This window comes from Gracilinanus agilis, chromosome 2, assembly GCF_016433145.1.
Source record: "Gracilinanus agilis isolate LMUSP501 chromosome 2, AgileGrace, whole genome shotgun sequence".
Taxonomy (NCBI): domain Eukaryota; kingdom Metazoa; phylum Chordata; class Mammalia; order Didelphimorphia; family Didelphidae; genus Gracilinanus; species Gracilinanus agilis.
The window spans coordinates 197,924,404-197,933,035 of NC_058131.1; the positions used below are offsets into that span (position 1 = coordinate 197,924,404).

At 32.4% G+C, this 8,632-nt stretch overlaps 1 pseudogene; it reads left to right on the top strand.

Moving 5' to 3' along the window:
- The first annotated feature begins 6,201 nt into the window (after positions 1-6,201).
- Positions 6,202-7,839, top strand: LOC123233461 (annotated as a pseudogene).
- The last annotated feature ends 793 nt before the right edge of the window (positions 7,840-8,632 follow it).

An 8,632-nucleotide genomic window follows, 5' to 3' on the forward strand; every position in this document is an offset into this window, starting at 1 on the left:
ACAAGAAGTAAAATGAATAATTTTGATTCTATTACGCAAAAGTTTTACAGCCAAAGTTGAAGGAAAGTAGCAACCTGGGGGGTGGGAAATGGGGGGAATAATTTACAGCAAGTTTCTCTGATAAAAGCCTAATTTCTCAAATATTTTAGAAACTGAGGAAAATATATAAATAAAAGAGCTATTCAGCAATTATGAATTTCAGAGAATATGAAGAAGCAGTTTTCAGAATATAGACCAAAGTTATTTACACATATGAATCTACATCACTTACTGAATATAGAAATGCAAAGTAACACAATTATCACCTACCACTTCACATATATAAGGTTGGCTAACATACAGAAAAGTAAAATGACAAATACTGGAGGAGACATGGAAAAATAGAGACATTTATGCACATTCTCCAGAACTATTTAAGGTTATGCTTTATAAGCTATAAAACTGTTGGCTCAAGAATACTAGTACTAAATATGTATTCCATTGATTTTTTAAAGAAAGAAAAGGAGGAAAAAGAGAAAGGATCTATATGTTAAAAATATTTATACTAGCTTTTTTGTAATGACAAGGAATTGGTCTTTCGAAGGAGGCCCATGAATTAAGGAATGACTGAACAAGTTGGGGTAAATATTTGCATTGAAATATCAATTGTGTTATAAGCAATATCAAGAATGATAATTTCAGAAAGAGCTAGGAAGATTTATGATAACTGATACAACATGAAGGGAGCAGAACCAGGAGAATACTGAAGACAGTAAAAGTGATACTCTAATGATGATCAACTGTGAAAGACTTAGCTACTCTGATCAATAAAATGATCCAAGATAATTCCTAAGGACTCATGATGAAAAAATGCTGTCTATTTCCAGAGAGATCTGCTTTACTCTGAGTACAAATTGAAGTATTTTTTTCATTTTCTTTAATTTTCATCCCTTTTATTTTTCAAAATGGCTATTATGTAAATATGTTTTCATTATTTTATACTTATAATTCATATCATATTGTTTGTCTTCTCAGTAAGTAGGGAAGGGGCTGAAGGGAGAGACCAAATTTGGAAATATTCTTAATATATATAACAAATTTTAAAAATTCATCATAGTTGCTAAATAAATATATTTTCTATAAATGAACTTTAAAATTAAAATACAGCTAAGAGGATTTAAACTTTAAATTATTTAAATAAATATTTTTATTCATATAAATATTTTATATATATTCACACTCTATAACAATTATTACAATTTTTGTTGTAATTAAGTGATGATATGTTATGATCACAATTTACTCTAATATTAAAGTTGTTTTACATAAATAATGAATTCAACTGGGTACTTGAAAAAGGAGCTTTCTTGGGAGATAATAAATGAGCCCTCCATCACTCCATAGCTTCAAATGACCTCTTATGGTTCAACCCTGCTCCTGGTCCTTTGAACTAGAGATTAAGGGGAATGTAACCATGCTCAGAGTTAACCATTCCAAATTTCCCCTCCTTTCCTGAAATTCTGCTACACTGCCCATAATGGTGAGAACATCACATGAAACAACATGTCTACCTTGTACCAGTCATGTTTCGCTTCACACCAGGGCTCTCTTGCTAACTGCTACCTCAGTTCCCACTTCTTCTAGCTCAGGAACTATAATCAAATCCCATGAATTTTTAAATGAAAACATCCCTCTCCTATTTGTTATCTTGCAAATAGTAATTTCTAACATTTTACTTATCTTCTTTCTTATCTGTTTTGAATTCTTTATTATTATTATTATTATTATTATTATTATATTGTGTATGGTAGCAAAAATTTTATTTGTATCAAATAAGGAAAGTTTGGCAAATTAGTTTTTCCTCAAAAATATCCTACTATTATTTATTAATAAAACATTTTTATTGTTTTCAATTATGTTTACATCTACTTTGATTATAATAATTCCTTTTGTGTGTTTAGTGGATTTTTCTCAATTTCTTACTCTTTTGTGTTGATTTTCAGTTATATGCACAATCCATTAATTTGTTCTTTTACTTTTTTATTGATAAAAATATATAGAGATATATTTTGCTAAGGACTGTTTTGTATTCATAACAGAAATCTGAATATTTTTCTCATATCAATTTTTTTATGAAATTGTCTATATTGTTTTCCTTTGACCCACATATTATTAAATATCTTATTTTTAGACTTCATTTAATTTTGTATTTCAACTACTCTTTATCATAATTGTTTTTGTGTTGTTAAAATATTTTAATAATTCTTTTTTGATTGAGTTCATGAAATTCACATTGATGATTACAAATTTTAATTGTTTTTACTTTTACCGAATTCTCTCATTTTTCCTCTCTTTTCTTTCAACTTCCTTTTTCCCAAAGAAGATGGCAAAAAACCCCATGATAAACACTATTAATCTTTAATTGAAGTAGTCTGGTCCCACTTTTCTGCCTTTCAACTCTTCACTCATTTCAGACCTTGCTCATTAGCTCTTAATTTTTTCTCTCCTTTTGGTCATCAATCATCAACAGTTTCTCTAATTATTGTTACTTCTCCAACTCTCGCCTTTTTTTCCTTCACCTTTTTCTTTTGAAATTTAATATGTCTATACATAGAAATGTGTGTATTCAACTTTTCTATATTTGTTTCAGATTAGGATATTCTTTAGAGTCTCCTTTACCCTATCTCTTCCTATATTGGTATTGACTTGTTCTTTTTATTATTCTTGTTCAGTTCTTAAATAAGGTTAAGTGACTTGTCCAGGGTAACACAGCTCATAATTGTATGAAGAAAGATTTGAACTCAGGCTTATTACCCAATGCTCTATTCACTACATCTACCAGCTGTCCCTGGAATACTCTAATTAATGAAAAGATTGTTTCTCCTCTTTTTCTTTCCTTTAATTTGTAGAAATCTTTTTCCTCTCCTTTTTTTTACTTCTACTAAGAAAAAGCAACAACAAAAACAGACAAAACAATCCATAAATAAAACAGTCTTCTAGGGACTGCATTTTATTTACTTCTTTGTATGTTAAGGGTAAGCATTAATTCATTAGTTAGCAGTTTTCAAATGCTCAAATTTTTGTCATACACTTTTCATTTCTTCTAATTGTGTTTTGAGTCTACTCATATATGCTTTGTTGTTATTGTTGTTGTTAGTGGGGATATTTGAGGGAAATTTCTCAAAAGTCCTTTATTTTATTTAAGTTCTACTTTTTCCCTTTAAAGATCTACTTTTTCCCTATAGACTTATACTGTTTACAGGATAGTTGTTATTGATTAGTAAGTTTTTTCTTTAGCATTTTAAAATGTCATATTACAAGATTTCCCCTTTTTATATATAAATGCATTTTCTTCTGTGACCCTCTTTATTCATATATAAAGTATTTCTTTATAGCTGATATATATGCATTATATACATATATACACAAACATACAAAAATATAGATATCTATGTGAAAAGTTTTCCTTTCTGACTTCTTTAAATATGATATCTAGGTGTTTATTTGTATCTTTTGTCATGGTTTTTATGGAGCCTGTTTTCCAGGTTAATTGTTTTTGATAATAAATAATTCATAAGATCTATTTTTTTAAATCTTTTGACTTTGTTCTAATATTCTCTGAGCCTAAATTTGAACTCAGGTCTTCATAATTATAGACCTGGAACTTTATCCCTATAGTTTTCTCTGAAATATCTCTACTTATACTTTAATGTTTTAGCTAATACACAAATCTGAGGATTCCAATGTATGGAGGCAGTTCAGTGGCACAATATGGTAAGGCACTGGACCTGTACTGAGGAAGACTTAAAGTCAAGCTTGGTATCAGATACTTATTAGCTGAATGGCCCTGTATAAGTCAACCAACCTCTATTTCAGTTTCCTCAACTATAAAATGGGGGTAAAAATAGGACTTTTCTTCCAGGTTTGTTGTGAGAATGAAATAAGATATTACAATATTACAAAGTGCTTAACATAATGCTTGGCACATAGTAAGCATTTAATAAAGGTTGGTTCTCCGTTCCACCCCAGAACCCTACTCATATTATAAGTAAAGGATTCATGTTGACTTTAGAAATATTGTTTTAAATACTAATCTTTGAGCTTAATAGGCTTATTGCTTTTTTCAAATAGTTCATTGAAGTGAATATTTCTTTGTTAACTTTTAGAAATATATTTGCTTCTGAAATATGTCTCTTTTATTCATAATGCAGATAGCATTTTATCAGGTAGTTAATTTTGAGTTCATTATTCTTGGTTCTTTTTTGTTCGTTTGCTTGTTTGTTTTTGTTTTTGGAATATTGGCTACAAGTTTCCTAAGTGATCCAGTTTTCTTTCAAATTTCATAATAAGAGATTTCTCGATTTTTTTCTAACAACTTTTAGTATTTTTTCTTTATGTTCATAGTGTTGGACCTTAATTGTGGTATACTTAAAATATGTTAAAATCTGTTTTCATCTTACCTCACTGAGTTCCGGTTTCTGTTGATTTATATTTCACCACTTGTTCTTCCCAATTTTAGGAAATAATCTTTGTGAATATCCTGGAATATAATAATTAGATTCTATTTTTTCTAACTTTCCTGGAATATTAAAAAATTCTACTATTTCTATATCAAGGCCAAATTAATCATTTCATTCTGAATGAGTTTTAAAAGTATAACTAATTCATGCATTATTTAAATTTGTATTTTTATCTGATAATCTGTTTGTTGCTCCTTTAGATTTTTTTTCTTTAGATTTCAGAAGTGACAAAATGCTCCAGGTTAAATCCTAATTTAAAAAAATGTTATCACAGCATGAATTATTTCTATAACTGGGTTGAAAGTATTTATATAATTTATTAGGTTGGAAGGCTTATTCCCAAGTTGCTTTCCAGAATGGTTAAATAAGGTTCCAGTTCTACTATTATTTTCCCACATCCTATCCTATATTTGCCATTTTGTTATTTTTTTTCAACATTGACAATCTGATTGGTAGGAGGTGAAAGTAGCAACTTATTTTAATCCACATATCTCTAGTTATTAATGATTTTTATATCCTTGTTCTTCTTGGATTTCATTCTCTAAAATGTGCAATCATATCCTATCAGTTAGAAGGTCTTGAATCTTCATAAGCATTTGCTTTGTTGTCTATAAGCCTTTTTAGACATGAAATGTTAGTTCATATAAGTAGAACTTTATTTTACATATATTCTTAACCCATCATAGTTTTAAATTTTTTAAAAATTCAAATATACTTTTCTGTAGTAAAATTATAGAATAGTAGAAGTAATAACCAAAGAATGCAGAATTTTAAGCTAATTAGAACCTTATAAACTAGAAAGGAACTTTGTAGAGAATGTCCAAAGTGTAAGAAATTTTTGAGAAAGTTAATCCTTCCCATTTGTTTGATGAACAGTATATTAAGATCCTGAAAGTGCAGTAATGCTCAAGGTCAATCAGGTACTTAAAATCCAAAGCAAGACCAAGACCTAAATCTCCTGACTTGCTGTCACTGCTGTTTCTATTTCATTATAATAGCTGAGTTTTGTCTTGATTTTTTTTTCTTGTACAAACAGGGTGTATGTATTCATTTTCCAGATACATTTTCTGGACTTAGAAATAAAATTTTAATACATTAAATCATTGACTGACATAATACTTCTACATTATATATGTATGTTTGTATTTCAAAATTCTAAACCTCACTGCATTCAATAACCCTTTTGAAAAATCAAAGGCAAGTTAAAATCCCACAAAAACATAAAATTGATTTTGTAGAATCTGCAGACAGAAGAATCAAAAGCTAGTTGTGTGGTAAACTAGAAAGAGCGTTGTCCTTCCCACTCCCACAATGCACTGGCACTCCGTGGGGAAACCAAAATGGCGAAGGGCTGTTGAGAGGAGGTATCCTGGGGTAGTGAATGTGAGCACCCCCACCCACACCCTTCTCCCCATGTCCCCCTCAATATTCCTATCAAACCCCAAATTCTCAAGACCCCCTCGCATGTTTTGCTTATATACGTAGTTCGGTGGGGAGTGTCCCCAGAGGCAACGAGGAGTACAGCCTGTGGGGATGCCATAGAACGCCCAGGTCGACTTCCATTTTATTTTTTTCTCAGTCATGAAGCTGAAGCACCAGCACAACTGACTCTCCAGGGATGAGCCATTAAATGATCTACACGCAATCTCTTTTCCGCAGAAACCAAGCCAGCCTATGCCCTTGACCAAATTGTCTTTACGAGATGAACAAAAAAAGCCAACATGAAAATTTGAAGGTCAGGAAATACCGGCTAAATGGTCAGATGGCTTATTTTTTCTTAGAACTGTTAAGTAGATAAACATATGGAAACAGTTGCTCCATCATAGTTGAAAATGGCTCTAAATCCTGAGTCCTCAACCAGAAGCCACAGTGGTTTCAGGGGGCTTGTAGGCAATGCTTTCAAAAGCCAGTGTTACTTGTGGCGGATTTTTATATTCATTCGCTCTGACTAGATTTCTGGACCAGAATATTCCAAATGACCGCCTTATCAACGGGTAGAGAAACTCTGCAGGAAGAGTGTTATTCACAAGAAATACTTTGATTCTGAATTAAGTTATGACTTTACATTAAGCTGAGATATATTGTACCATGGAGAGCTGGAAGATACACCAATATCTTTAATATAGGAGCATGTTCTAGAGGCATTAAATGATTACAAAACATATTTATGCTGGGAAAAGAAAGAACATTTAGTTGGTTTGAGAAATTGTGTGCCACCAAATGTAACTTCCAAAGTAGAGAAAAATCCTGAAGAGATATTTCCTGAATTCAAAATTAAAGGCAGGAAAAAAAAAAACTTTCTATACCTATAACTAATCTAAAGGATAAAAAAGTAATTGTATAGAAAAGAGAAAAAATCTGGAGGTTGTCTGTCTACCTGGCTGACATACAACAGAGGTGATTCAAAGACTTCTGAAAAAGACTTCTTTAAAAAAGGAATCTGTTCCAGAGCATCCTACCTTGGATTTACCTTCCTTTTTTAGGGAAATCTGTTGGAACTACACATTCATATATATAATACCTCTGATGAAAACTTCATGGGCATTACTTGAGCAAAAGAAACTATCTCACCTACCATTTCCAGGTATTATGTCTTATCTGACTCAATAAAGAAAATTTAAACAGGAAGATGATGGCCTGCAGAAAATTGGGTGCCTTCCTTGGAAAGCACTCCAGATGCAGAATTGTGAAATTGTTGAAGATGATGAAGGCAAAAAAAGATTGTCAGTTTATTGAACTTACCACAGAGATTTTTAATAATTTAGCCATCATTTCCAGGTTACCAGCACTGTAACACTACTAATGCTGCCCCTGTTCTTGACCTCACTACATGTACACATGCTTTCCATTGCTTTTCCTAATGATGTAATCTCAGGCCGGTGAGCTTAGTGCTAATGCTAACAATGTTCTGTACTTCCTAAACATTGGCAAGAAAACACAGTTCTGAACCATAACCCTTCAACTACTAGAACAAAGTTTTGAAGATGCAAAAGTTGCAAAATTGTAGAGTACTTTTACATTTTTACATTGCTCTTTTGTTAATGCAATTAGCATTACGTTTTGCACTTATGACAATAAATCCTTGAAGCACATTAAAATAATTATTTAGCAATTAATAATAGCTTAAACACCTAAAGAACTCTGTTACCAGCTATTTTGGTGCTACATGTAGAATAGCATATAGTGAAAAATATAAAGAGTATTGGCACATTGGGTGATACTTGATGGAAAGGCAAAGAATCTGAGAATTGGAAGAAGCAAATGCAATCTGTCTATAGGATTGACAAATCATTATGTTGACAGTATTTGGATCTTCTGTAGGTACAGTTCAGAGCCGTGAAGGAGCTGTTTTTCAGTGCAGAAAGCACAACTCTTTGGAGAGAATGTCTGTTCTGTAATCAAAATGTTTGCAGAAAAGAATTTGTATTTCATTACCTTTTAAGTCTCATAACATGCCGTATATATAATGTCTACTGAAAGACCATAAAATACTCGTTTCTCTTTCAAGCAAAGTTCGATGCCTTAAAAAAGAAAGGACATTATTTCAAGATTCAAAGGAGATGGATTCAAATTCTGAAAATGACAGTTAAGTGTCCTTGACCAAGTCCCTTGGGCTTCAGTTTCTTCATATGATAAATTAGATGGCCTAAAGGATTCTGTCCATCTCTTGATGATCCTTCACTATGAGCCAGAAGAGAAGAAATAAAAAATGAAAATACAGTCTCAGAACCCCCCCTAATGCTACTCCTCTTCAGGGCAGATAGAGGGGCCAAAGCCAGGGCAAGAGCAGGAAGGAGAGCTCTGGAACTGCACTACTGCAGAGTCCCCTGCCTGCAAACCTCCCCCAAACCTCCTCAGATCTGCTCCCCCTTCTTCTATCCCCCTGTTCTGGCTCCATCAGCCCCTCACAGACTTGACCTGATCTGAGGACCCTGTCCCCAGGACCCTAGGAAGGTGATGAACAGACAAGGAGACTATGGGGCATCAACAGCACCCTTAAATGGAATATGTTGTTTCTGGAATAGGTCCAGAGTGTGGTAAGGGAAGGGCCAATGGAAGAAGTCACAGGTCCTGGTCAAAAGACAGAGCTCTATTACCTTCTCAACTAGGAGGTCAGAATTGATGGTGTTGCC